Here is a 14379-nt window from a genome sequence, read left to right on the forward strand (position 1 = left end):
CTAGTAACAGTATACTGTTACTAATCACTCTAAAAAATTCCTTATAGTGCTAATTTAAAACACATCCACACTCACCCAAATTCCTTAATCTGAGTATTGATGGCTTCCACAGTCTGCCTGAGCTATTTCTGCTACCTATCCCTTTCCACACCTCAGCTTCATTCAAATATCACCCAGCCTTTACAGTACAAGACAGGCCACAATTCATAACTGAAGATGTCTCTAACTACTGTGCCCCCTAATAATCTCTCCCTTTTTTTCTCCTCTTACCTCTCCCAATGCACTTGCAGATGATCTCTCATTATGGGATCTGATTACAGTCTGACTCATAATTGTTCTTTAATAATTTAAAGAGTTTTCTACTGTCTCAGTTAGATAGTAAACGACGTCAGCGCAGGAACCACAGTTTATACCTCTTGTGTCTCCTAGTGTCTTGCTGCATCCTGGTCATGGAGTAAGTATTTAATAAAATATTTGACTTAAATTTAATAATTTCAGGGCTGTTTATATTGCTGATTTTATTATTATGGTAATCTGTATGCAGAATTTCTAGTAATTACTCTTAACCATAATAAATAATCCTATGAAATATAATATAGATGAATTACGGATATCTATTTCCATAGAAAAGTGATAAAAATATACAGGTTTATTCTCAATCTAGACATCTTTATGTCATTCTATAGCTTATATTACTTTCCAGGTATCCCTTTAATCTGGGTGCTGTCAGTTACCTGCCACATATTACTTTTTTTTTTTTTAGATGGAGTCTCACTCTGTCGCCCAGGCTGGAGTACAGTGGCACAATCTCGGCTCACTGCAACCTCCGCCTCCCGAGTAGCTGGGACTACAGGTGCGTGCCATCACGCCTGGCTAATTTTTTGTATTTTTAGTAGAGATGCGATTTCACTGTGTTAGCCATGATGATCTCAATCTCCTGACCTCGTGATCCGCCCACCTCAGCCTCCCAAAGTCCTGGAATTACAAGCGTGAGCCACTGCGTCTGGCCCAATATTACATTTTTTTTTTTTTGATAGGGCAATGAGATACCGCTTCACATCTCTATTAAGATGGCTAGTATCAAAAACACAGAAGATGATAAGTGTTGGCTAGGATTTGGGGAGAGTGGAACCTTCAAGTATTGGTAGTGAGAATGTAAAATGGTGTATCTCCTGTAAAAAGGGCTTGGCAATTCCTCAACAAATTAAATAGAGAATTATCTTATGATCCAGCAATTCCACTTCCCAGAATTGAAAGCAGGGACTTGAACAGGTATTTTTATATCCATGTTCACAGTGGCGTCACATACAATAACCAAAAGGTTGGAACAATATGAATATCCAAAAGCAGATGAAAGGATAAACAAAATATGGTATATACATACATACATACATACAACTGAATATTATTCGGCCTCAAAAAGGAATGCAATTCTGACACATGCTACAACATGAGCCTTGAAGACATTATGCTAAATAAAATAAGCCAGACACAAAATGACAAATATGCCACAATTCCACTTACATGAGGTACATGGAGTAGTCAAATTCACAGAGACAGAAAGTAGAATGATGGTGGCCAGGAAGTGGGGTGGGGATAATGGGCATTTATTGTTTAATGAGCATAGATTTTCAGTTTGGGAGGATAAAAAAGTTCTGGAGATAGATGGTGGTAATGATTGCACAACAATGTGAATGGATGAATAAATGAATGTTTATTATTAATATTATTTTTTTTTAGAGATGAGGTCTTGCTATGTTGTCCGGGCTGGCCTCAAACTCCTGGGCTCAAGTGATCCTCCTACCTTAGGCTCCTGAGGATCAGGAGGTTTTCACCTTGTTGGCCAGGCTGGTCTCTTACTCCTGACCTAAGGTGATCCACTCGCCTCGGCCTCCCAAAAGCTGGGATTACAGGTGTGAGGCTCCATACCCAGCCACATTTTTAATAGGTTTTGTTAGATTTGGGTTCAACATTCTTTGGAAGAATGCAAGTGCTCCTCTGCTTTCTACTGAGAGGGGGCCTTAAAAAGCAGAAGGCATTTGAGACAGTGTGGATGGAAGTATGTGAGAGTCAGTAAGGGTAAACATTACAGGTAAAGAACAAACATGACCAAAGGCACGGATAGAGCAAGTGTGTGATATGTACAAGCGAAGAAACTATATTAATTAGATATAAGATTTTCAACACTGTTCACTGTACTTTATACACAGGGTACATCCCATTCAGCCCTGCTGAATCAGCATATCTAAGGATGAAGGCTCAGATACCTTTATTTTTACAAAGTTCCCAAGAAAATTCGATAACCAGGTCTGAAACTTACTGGCCTGGAGAATAGTGTACCTTTAAGTAGCTCGTTCTTGGTATGTCAAGCTCATTCCTACTTCAGGGACTTTTTATCATGACTTACAGCAACTTCTCTTCATTGAATTCTCAGCTTATCATTTTCTCAGTAAAGTCTTACCTCATCACTCTTTAAAGTAACCGCCACTATTTTCTTTTCTTTTTTTTTGAGATGGAGTCTCGCTCTCACCCAGGCTGGAGTGCAGTGGCGCAATCTTGGCTCACTGCAAGCTCTGCCTCCCGGGTTCATGCCATTCTCCTGTCTCAGCCTCCCGACTAGCTGGGACTACAGGCGCCTGCCACCATGACTGGCTAATTTTTTGTATTTTAGTAGAGACAGGGGTTTCACCGTGTTAGCCAGGATAGTCTCAACCTCCAGACCTCGTGATCTGCCTGCCCTGGCCTCCCAAAGTGCTGGGATTACAGGAGTGAGGCACCGTGCCCAGTCACCACCACTATTTTATTTTCTTAGAACTTAACTGATATTATCTTGTTTGTTTTTGGCATACTTTCTTCATTAGAATGTATGCTCCAAAAGAACGTGAATCTTCTCGTTTACTATAATTCTAATGCCTAGAAGAGGTATGGGGTACATAAAAGGTAGACACTAAATATCCACAGAATGAATGGATAAATTTGGCTGACTTAGGAAATTCTTTTTGGAATATTCTTACATAATACAGATAGAAAATAATAAAATTATTATTTAAGCTTATCTTCACTAAGATTTGTTAGTAAGTACTTCTCAGAATTTCTTTTTGTCATTTTAGATGTTTTACTCTGTGACGGCCCATGTCACCTTACTGGTTAACAGAAAAAATTTGGGCAGCATTTCATAGAAGACAACTGCAACTCTGATATCGAATCAGTTCAATAATAATTTCCAAATGTACTTAATGGCCTATTAAATCAGTAATTAGAAATCAAATTTTGCTAGGCTGCAAAAGATGTCAGAATTATGTATGCTCAGGATATTTTAAAATTAAAATTGTATTTAATTAGCATTCCTCAGAGAAACATATTTTAAAATTAAAATTTTATTTAATTAGTGTGCCCATAATCTATATTAAAAATTTATTTGTACCCTGCTGACTTACAAAAATATATGCAGGGCAGGGTAAAAATACAAAAAGAGCTTGTGGTGGTTAAAAAAATTCAGTAACATAAAACAGTTAATAATCAAAAAAAAAAAAAAAAAAAAAAAAAGCCCAGCAAAGAAAATGATTTAAGGTTTAAGGAATAGAAAAAATATCAACAAAGCAAAAAAACTTTTAATATAGATTGTTTTGTGGGTGTTTGAAAACATTTCCTCCCTTTCATCCACACTTTTGTGAGTTAAAGTTAATGGATTTCTATTGCATTCCTGTTGTCACTACTGCCAAATGCTTTCGTATGGATAAGGCAGATACCTGGTTATTTAAGGAGCAGGATAAATGGGCCAAGACAGCTTTCCCTATCCCCAATTCACCAGGGAACGTTTGAGAATTCCACCTGACATGAGGACAGCACTGTGCTCTTAAACAATCTGCAGTTTGATCCGATTGTTCCCCAGTGGGGGAGGTAGGCCACAGCTCACTCAAGAGTCATTGATTGGATTAACAGCCTAATTCCCAACAGATGAATAGAATACTGATGTCTTGTCAGCCCAGATCACAAAAGGAAAACACAATCTGCTTCTACAGCTCAGAGATTTAACCCTCTATTTACCCTGAAGCTACAATGTCAGTTTTGAGTACTGTAATTTATTCATAACTATTTGCCTATAAATATTATCAAATGTGGTTTCATCACCACCCACAAGCTTTCCATCCCCCTTTATGGTATTTTTTTTTTTTTAACACTTGCTATGGACTAGGGGATATGGTAATTTTAAAAAACGTTTAAAAACACGGAAAGATTTTTACTTCGATTTTTACTGTACACATTAGTCTTACCGCCTAAATTCTTTCCCGGGTCTCCTAACGAAATGTTAAATAAGCTGCTTTCTTTAGGGCCCTGATAAAGTAGGACTGCCAATGAAAGAAAAGTAACAAAACCCATGCATTCAAAGATAAGACTATTTTGAGCTTTTCTTTCTAGTATAAGTGACTGATTTTAAGAAGAATGAATGACTGTATTAAGGGGAATAGATTCTCAATAAATGTTAGCTTTAGTTTATTCCCCTGCTGTACTGCTATCTACCAGGCCTTCTGTAATTTAACAACTTTTGTACATGACCGTACAACTAAGAACCAAATAATAAAGTCTTATTTCTGATATAGTTTTAAAAGAAAAAGAACAAAACACGTCCTCCAAGTCACGTATGAATTAGAATTCTGTAATAAAGACATACGCAGCATAGTCTCTGAATAGTAAAGCACACAAAGATGCAGTATTCTAGGTGGCTTTAATACTACCTTATTTTGTATACCTTTCTGCATGCTATATACTGTCAGTGTAACAACAACAAAAAAGATTTATGTCAATTGTGAGTAAAAACAATGATAGTAGTGGCTAATGCTGTTTACTGCACTAGGCAATTTTTACATGAGTTCTTTTATTAATCCCACCCAACCACCTTATGAAATAGGTACTAAGTTATCTCATTTCACAAATGAAGAAACTTACGCTTAGTCAGGTTAAGTAACTTGTCCAAGGTCACATGATTTGTAAGTGGCAGAGGGAGAACTTAGAAGGTCTCTGGCTCCCAACCTTATGCTCTTAAAAATGACTGGAATTTCATGGGTTTCTCTGTGTATCTTCATATGTATATGGAGGTTTTACAGTATTCTAATCTTAAGATTCATTCTTCTCTTTATGTGCATGTCCTATACTGAATTTTCTTTTTCTTTAGGAGATTTCAGCAAGGATGTCATAATAGCTCACTAAAATTAGCCATGTCAAAACCAGAGCTCAGTTTTTTTTGCCCATGGCTTTGAAGTCATGTTCAACTTCTCTTTTATTTTTTATATTATCTTTCATCAAGTGAGGTTGATTGAATTCTCCTTCTGTACTATATATCTCTGGTTCCTTCTTTTTCTACACTAATGAACCCTATCCAGGCCCTCACCTCCTAATCCACTAACTCCTACAAGAGCTTCCTTAATAATTTATCTAGTCTCCCATCCCTTTTGCAAGCATTGTCTTATGCAAGTCACTACTCTGCTTAAAACTTTGAAGCACAGTCCAATTGTCTTCAAGTCATACAAGAATTTCTAACTATGGATTTCCCTAGCTTCGAACAGAATCTGTCATATTGCTATAATTTTTTTTTTTTTTGAGACGGAGTCTTGCTCTCTTGCCCAGGCTAGGGTGCAGTAACACGATCTCGGCTCACTATAACCTCTGCCTCCCGGGTTTCAATTAATTCTCCTGTCTCAGCCTCCTGAGTACCTGGGACTACAGGTGCACACCACCATGCCCGGCTAATTTTTTTTGTATTTTTAGTAAAGACGGGTTTCACCATATTGGTCAGGATGGTCTCGAACTCCTAACCTCAGGGGATCCACGTGCCTTGGCCTCCCAAAGTGCAGGGATTATAGGCGTGAGCCACTGCGCCCGGCCTATTGTTATAATTTTTAAGACAGGGTCTTACTCTGTCACCCAGGCTGGAGTGCAGTAGCATGATCACGACTCACTGCAGCCTTGACCTCCCTGGACTCAGGTGATCCTGCCACCTCAGTCTTCCAAGTAGCTGAAACCACAGGTGTGTGCCACAATGCCCAGCTATTTTTTGTACTTTTTGTAGAGATGGGGTTTTACCATGTCACCCAGACTAGTCTTGAACACCTGGGCTCAAGCTATCCACCTGCCTCAGCCTTCCAAAGTGCTGAGATTACAGGTGTGAACCACTGTGCCCAGCCTATTGTTATAATTTTTAAAATTAACATTGTATATACAGCAAGTTTAGATCAGTTCAAATATGATAATATATCATATAATGAAAACAGACTGTTGGCTGGGCATGCTGGTTTCCACCTGTAATCCCAGCACTTTGGGAGGCTGCAGCAGATGAATTGCTTGAGTTTGTAAGTTCAAGACCAACCTGGGCAGTATGGCGAAACCCCATCTCTACAAAAACAAACAAACAAACAAAAAAACAAAAACCAAAAATCAGCCAGGTTGTGGTGGTGTGTACTTGTAGTCCCAGCCACCTGGGAGGCTCAGGTGGGAGGATGGCTTGAGCCCGGTCAGCGGAGGTTGCAGTGAGCCAAGATTAAGCCACTGCACTCCAGCCTGGGCAACAGAGCCAGACCTTGTCTCAAAAAAAAAAAAAAAAAGGAAAAATAAGATTTATATTAGGTATAATGATATTATAATCTAATTCCTTACGGTTACACTTCTATCATAACCATTACAGTAAAAGACATTTTTGAAAACTAACAATGACTAACAGGAAGAGAAGATTACATTATTTGGAAAGAAACAAGGAAAAAGCTCAACTAACACCAATTAAAAAAATCGTTTACAAGATATCAACAGCATAAAATATTTTTAACACTGCTGAGCTTTCCACAGATCTTTCTTGATTCAGACATGCTGTTCTTTAAGAAAATTAAAACATTTATATATCATTTTACACAACACTTTATATATGCCAACTTATTTGAAACTAACATCCTGAAATAAGGTAAGTATTAGTAGCTATATTTCGTGGATAAGGAAAGTCAAGTTCAACAAGATTAAATCACCTGCCCCAAATGATAGCATGCCAAACAGCACAGTTAGTGCTTAAATTTATGTTCCTTGATACAAATGGAATAAGTAAAGAAATGGCAAGTTTTGAGATACTAATGTCTAATTCCCGTTTCTAGAGCACAAGCAAAAAGTACTGTTCAATTTGGATAATAAAACACAAGCTACTAATATTCTGGCTAGCCAAGATCCCTCTGCATCCCTGTCCCAAATATGCTGCCAACATTCATTCAGATAAGCATGAAGAAATACAACTAAGAGAAGAGAGGACAGTCTCAGTAATCAAAACAGCAACTTTATACTAAGATTAAATGATCTAAAACAAGTGTTTTGAAGATACAAATATCACAAACACATTCTATCACCAGCACACATCAAGACAGGCCTCACTAGAGATTCCCTAGAAGCTGGAAGACCTTCAGGAAGATGATCCTCAAAGTCTTCCTCTTCTCAGTATATGAAAGAAGGAGCAACAGTGTGCACGAAGAAGCAGAACTGCTTCCCTACAGGTGAAAGACTTGGCAAGGCTTTCATGGTGCTAGAGACTTGATGCTCTTGCCAGCAGAGCTTATTTCATAAGCTCTTGTAATTCTTTGGTTGTTCATATTGTGTTAACTCTTGAATTTGGGGTAAAATTTTATAGCCCTCAATAACATAAATTGGGCAGACAGAAATCATTGTTCTGGATACCCTGGTCAGGGATAAAGTTGCCTAACAATGCTGGAAAGTATGGCAGCCATTAAAAAAAAAATTCCTTGAAGGGCATGTTGTTTTTAACAGAGAGGTTTTCACATTCTACATGTCTGCAACTTTAGACTTCTATCATGTAATACAAAAACAGCATTTTAGGGCCGAGCACGGTGGCTCACACCTGTAAACCCAGCACTTTGGGAGGCCAAGGTTGGGGGGGATCCTGAGGTCAGGAGTTCAAGATCAGCGTGACCAACATGGTGAAACCCCATCTCTACTAAAAATACAAAAATTAGCTGGGCATGGTGGCGCGTGCCTGTAATCCCAGCTACTCAGGAGGCTGAGGCAAGACAATTGCTTGAACCCAGGAGGTGGAGGTTGTGGTAAGCTGAGATCGCACCATTGCACTTCAGCCTGGGCAACAGAGCAAGAACCCATCTCAAAAAAAACAAAAAAAAAGAAAGAAACCCACAGCATTTTAGCAGATATTCTAAAATAAGTAATATTACTTTGGTTATCCTTTAAAAAAAAAAAAAAACAGTAACATTAGCAATATCATACAGAAACTAAAAACAACAAAAAACAAAAAACACTCCAAAATAAAACAATTTTAATAACAAAATCAAATCAATGATGTACTCTTTGTGGTAAAAGAAATACATTTTGTCTCATTATGGAAACCAGGTTAAAGATGAGGGCTTGAACAGTTGTGTCCTGAAACTAGCAGACTGCAGGTTTTATAAATACATACAGAAATAATTAAAATATAAGGGGTTTAGAAGGATTAATCTCCTTTGAATAATCTCTGCCACAAAGCCTGTAAAGACACTGCTGGCACCAGGCCCATGTCAGACCAGCTGTCGGATATCAGAGCAGTGGAGAGATTAACTGCTACCACTTCTGCACTGACCTCCTCTGTACAGTCTTCACTGCACTCCACCTTCAGTACTCACTGCACCAGAGGTAAACTTAAGCTTAATCATACCAGTACAATGTGGAAAATTATCATTTGACTTGATTTACCTATCCTTTGCTGAGGATAAAAAAAAGAAGAAAGGTGCTGGAAGGGAATCACAAAATACAGGGCTCCGAGGACTCTAGGGAAATGCAGAAGGGCTCCAGAAAAGTGCTGATTACCTGATTTCATTCATTTAACCCACAGCAATTTCAAAGTCACCTTTAATTATTTTCAAACTGAGTTTTAAGTAATGCAGATAGTACCCTTAATCCCAAAGGAAGCACAAAGCGACTGATAACTCTTTTAAAGTAACATTTATTTTACTTGAAAGCCAGTCACAAATTCAACATATATTTTGTAAAAGGTGAGAGTGCCAATAAATAAAACAAAAATATTTATAATACGAGTGAGATGGATTTTTTTTGGCCTCCCTGTATCGCTATTGTACAATATTTCCAGGACTTTAGAAGGAAACCATTAAAAAAATAGCTTTGAGGATGACATGAAATCAATGTATGTAAAACCCCCTGTAAAAATACAAAATGTTATGCAAATATAAGATGCCTGTATTGTTTTATGAAAAGGATTTGTTAGGATGGAATTTACTTGGACTGATGGAAGAAAAGTGTTAAACAAAAGAAAATTATGAATTACTACCAAGTATTTAGACATTTTAGACATTTAGAAGACATACATGTACTCATCATCATATGTATTTTTTCCACCAGAAGAAAATGAGACTGGTTGCTGGACTACCTTCTTTCAGTAGGGTTCATTCTAGGTTCCTAAGCCTCTTTTATTCTTGTTTTGCTGTTATGATTTTTGGATAAGTCAACAAATCTCTCTCTCTCTTAGAATTTCTTCTTGTCAAATAATGGTGATTTTTTTTTTTTTTTGTCTCCTATTTATTTCCAAAGTGCATTTTAAGAACAGATGAATAAATAGTATGTAACTCTTTAGACTCTAGAGGAGACCATTACACATCAATTCTAAGTATTTTTAGGTAAATTATTATGGACACAGAGAGTGAGATACTCTGGATAACACAATTATTTACTATGTAAAAATAATCAATTTTTTAAAAATCAGAATATCAAACATACTTTTTAATTTTTTATTGAATAACAGGGTACTTTGGGTTTTTACATAGTTAAAGGCAGAAGTTTTGATAAAAAGAACTTTTTCAATAGGATATAAACAACAGCTTTCTTATGCAATTGGTTATAGAAAACACATTTAGTTTCTATTCTTTAAAAGAACACACAGGGACCCAAATTTTCTCTTCTGCACCTTCTCTAAAATGAAAGTTCTATTTTCATGTGATTTCCCCTCTTCAGACTGGGTTTTAAAAACTGCCAATTAAGGAGACAAATGTTCAAAAAATGCCCATCCACTCAAGACTGTATTGGTATCCATCAGCACATTTTTCACCCATTAGGATGCTCTCAGATGTTAATGACTTTCAGAACTAACTGATTTGATTCAAAATCTGAACCACTAATCCAGAGGTATCTCTTTTCACACATCCCCTTGGCCAGTGGTTCTCCAACTGTGGGTCCCAGACCTGCAGTATCAGTTTCACCTGGGAACTTGTTAAAAATGGAAATTTTCAGGCTCCACCAGAGACCTAATGAATCAAACTCTGGGGTGGGGCCCAGCAATTTATTTTAACAAGCTTTATGTAATTCTAATGCAGTCTAACAATCGAGAACCACTGCCCTGTGCTAGTAAATTCTCTGTAAAGGAGCACTATCTTTTGGAAAAATAGAAATCAACCTTTGTGAAGTAATTAAATGTGACAAAAAAATTTACTAAAATATTATTTTAAATAATATTATCTTATTCCTTAATTTTAAAATTTAAACATACTTGGCAGAATTTCTTTTCATCTACAAGTGAAAGGCTACCCATCAAGGAGAGCATTATAGTCTGGTGCACTGTTTTTATAGTTCTATAACATAAACTGACATTTATTGGAGCTTCACATAAGGTATTTCCATCAACGGATGTGTTGGAAGAGTAATAACCAAGTATGCTGTGTTGGGCAAATACCTACACATCATGACACTTTTCAAAGCCATCAGGCAAAGGGGGTCAGTTGAATTTTTTTTACTGCACAGGCTAATGCTTTAAGAGTGTCTTGATGGAATCAAGGAAATTGGATTGTCCCCCCATTTGCTGGGCTAAAACAAGCCTTTTTTATTTATCCCATTAGAGGAACACAAGAGAAACCTTTTAAATGTCACTAAAAATTTCCCTGCATTGCAAAGCCCAGTCAAAAGGGTTTTAATTTTCTCTGAGAACTCTTAAGTAATGCAGTATGTCAAGGTTTAATAAATTGTAGGTGGGATAGTTTTTGTTACAAGCAACTTTTTTTTTTTTTAAACAGGTGCTTAGACATGCTTAGGCTTCTTTATATTGAGAGGATGTCAGGGCACTACCTCAAAGAGCAGAGAACGAGACCTCAGTCCAAATAACAAACAAATAATGGAATCTGTAAAATATCTGTAGAATCTGTAAACACATAATGGAACCGTAAAATATTTCAAACAAATTTTATAGACACTTTTTTAAAAGAAATGTTTTAAAATGTATTAAAAGTAATGATTAGTAAAGTGATGCTTCCGTGTTGAGCTTCTTGAACAATTTCTTAAGGGATTTGGCCTTGAAGAAAGCCAACTCCAAAGGAGAGCACAGAGATTAGGCATTCAACAGCCTTCCAATGGAGATACTAACTAGCAAAAACAGATACTGTGTATTCCCAAGCCATGCAGATAGATGCCTACAATGGGGTAAAACCCCACATTTTACAACTTTCAAGATACTACAGAAACATCAATTAATAAAACCAGGGTTATTTATATGTTATATGGATTACATACATCCTTAGAAACCTAATAAAGAGGTAGTCTACACTTTCTTTGAACATATCTTTATTTTGCTGTATTTGTTGAACACCCTAGGTTTTATATTGTTGCTGTTGATTTCTCCCCACCCCCATTCAATAAAATATTAAAAGTACTGCCAACCACAAATTGTTATAGAGGGAACACCACAATAGGGAACTTTAAAAAAATGAGAATCTACTCCGAGATAGACACATGACTATCTATAAATGAAGGTGGGTCCTCTCCTGAATCATCACCTTAATAGAAATATTTTTAATCATACTAAAGAGAGAAATGTACATTATCCATTCCCTAGCTCTCTACACCAAATAAAAAGAGAGAGGGAGAGAGAGAAAAGAAACTGTGCTAAAGGCAAAATACTTAGTGTTTTCAAATGGAATAATGAATAATTAAGTTATATCAACTATTCTTTTATTATGTGCATTTAAAAAGTACTTTGAGCTCACATCAGGGCCAGAAGGTATGAGATTCAACAATGAGAGAGTTCTACAGGGAAATCCTCAGGCTGCTAGTGCCACTTTACTAACTGCTATGTTTTGAGTTCACCCTATGACCACAGCTGCTCCAAAGGAAGACCAAATGCCAGCTGACAAAAGGAGGTGAAACAGGATGGGAAAAAGAAAGATGACCGTTTTGTCATGTAACAATCAGCTATCTCTATACCTTAAATAAATATGCTTTAATAATTAGAATTCATATTCAAGTGCTAGTATGTTCTTTTATGGAAGCCCTAGCTTTACTACTTAAGTTCCTAATGCATTCGCTATTAATCATTCTATCCTTCATATATAGGGAGATGTAGTTTTTCTTTCTTAGCTGTTGGCAATGATAACTCAGAAGCACCAGATAAAATTCTGAGTTGGTAGGCCTTAAAAGTTGAGACGGTTCAAAGTCTTCACCAAATCTATCAATGATGGTAAAAATACTACTAATTTAAAAAAGACAAACTAATAAGCAACCAAAGGGAAAATAAGCTAAACATGGCAGTAAGGAAGTATATTTAGAAAAGAAATTACATAATGAATATTTAATCATTACAAAGATCCTGCCATTGGCTTAACTTCATCACTGTTGGCATAGAACCTATGCTAATCCCAAATCCCAACACTCAGGTGACTAGAAAAGTTGAGAAACCTTAATATTCTCTTTGCTGGGATGCAGGGATTCTTACTCTGAATTCTTGCATTTCTAGGATATCCACGGAAGGGCTCTGGCAAATGTATTAACTTATTAACATATTTTGCAAAAATTAAACATGTATGTCCTTTTTCTCTGGTGTTCATAGCTTTCCTCATATTCTTCCTAAAATGGTTAAAGATCACTACTGTGAGATAGCAGTACAGATTAAACAGGATTAGCCACAAATTGGTAATTGCTGAAACTAGATATTCTCTTTATTTCTGCACCTTTTAGAAGTTTTTGTAATTAAAAAGTTATTTTTTAAAGAATTGTGTGAAAAAAATTCATTATGTACAAAATAAATTGTGATAGAGGACTGTGGAATTATCTAAGTGAACTAATGTGAATAATAATTCTATTTTTCCTTATGAGGTATGTGAAAATGAAATAAGAGATTTGTAATTTATAAGTGTAGAAAATAAAAGTATGGAAATTTTTCATGTCAAACCTTTCAGTGAGGCAAGTTATTTTACTTTCGAGTTCCTTATTTGGTTTTACAAAATGTTAAAAGTTGATGGAAAAAGCAGGAAAAAAGGAGAGAAAATGTAACTGGCAAAGCAGATTGCAAAGACAAAGTGGTGGTTTGGTCCTTGGGAGGGAGGAGTGAAAGGAATGAAGTGGTGGGTCTAATCAAATCACTTTAAAAAGCAGCAGCTTCTCAGAGTTAACCTTGCCAATCAGAGTAAGCAGGAGCAGGAGCAGGAGTGGGAGCATGCTTGTGCACATTAAACTTCACATGTGTCCTTGAACCTATGGTGCACTTCCTCCTCCCATAGCAGCCAGGGAAGGCTTCGTAATGCTCACCCTTAGAGAGAACCTTGAATTCCATTAGAAAGCTCCACAAGATGGAGAAACCCTCAAGTGGCAGCTTGAACCACACAGACAGCTCATACCCTTTACTGATATTAGAACTGAGCTCACGGGATTAAGTCGGCAAGTACTAGAAAATTAAAAAGTATGAACACACTAACAAATGCCGTAATACCAACAAGAATACAAGATATGTCTAAGCCTTTTTTCCTGCTTTTTCTTTACCTTTTTTTAAAAAAAGGGATGGCAAATATTTAAAACAACGCTACAATAAAGACTGGGCACTAAGTCTACAATGAAACTCTATAACTTGTCTGGCTAATATTGGGCTAATATAATATCTACATCTATACAGTGATTTGCTATAAAACCATTCACTCATTGATGGTCTAGCACATTTACAAATAAGCTACCCTTTAAGAAGAACAGTAAAGGCAGATACTTTGCCTTTGATGTCACATCTATTAAGTTATAGCTCTACTCTGTTCCTTACCAGTGATAAGACATCTTATATAATGTAAATTTTTAGTGTTACATGTTTAAAAAGGGACACTGATTCAATTCAGTAATGAGCCACTAGGTTGGTGAAACTAATTTGGGGAAAACTTAGGAAGAAAATGACTACTGTCTTAAAATAACAGAATGGTTGTCACTTGGGAGATATGGCTTTTCTTCATAGTTTTAAGAGTCAGAACTAAGGCCGGGCACGGTGGCTCAAGCCTGTAATCCCAGCACTTTGGGAGGCCGAGACGGGTGGATCACGAGGTCAGGAGATCGAGACCATCCTGGCTAACACAGTGAAACCCCATCTCTACTAAA

General features: G+C 36.7%; 1 protein-coding gene across 1 annotated transcript in view; it reads right to left on the reverse strand.

Moving 5' to 3' along the window:
• The window catches only part of ACBD6 (acyl-CoA binding domain containing 6), a 215651-nt gene that overhangs the window by 56459 nt on the left and 144813 nt on the right, over positions 1 to 14379 (reverse strand). The gene's annotated exons all lie outside the window — the stretch shown is intronic.

This window comes from Piliocolobus tephrosceles, chromosome 1 (assembly GCF_002776525.5).
Source record: "Piliocolobus tephrosceles isolate RC106 chromosome 1, ASM277652v3, whole genome shotgun sequence".
In the NCBI taxonomy this organism is placed as follows: domain Eukaryota; kingdom Metazoa; phylum Chordata; class Mammalia; order Primates; family Cercopithecidae; genus Piliocolobus; species Piliocolobus tephrosceles.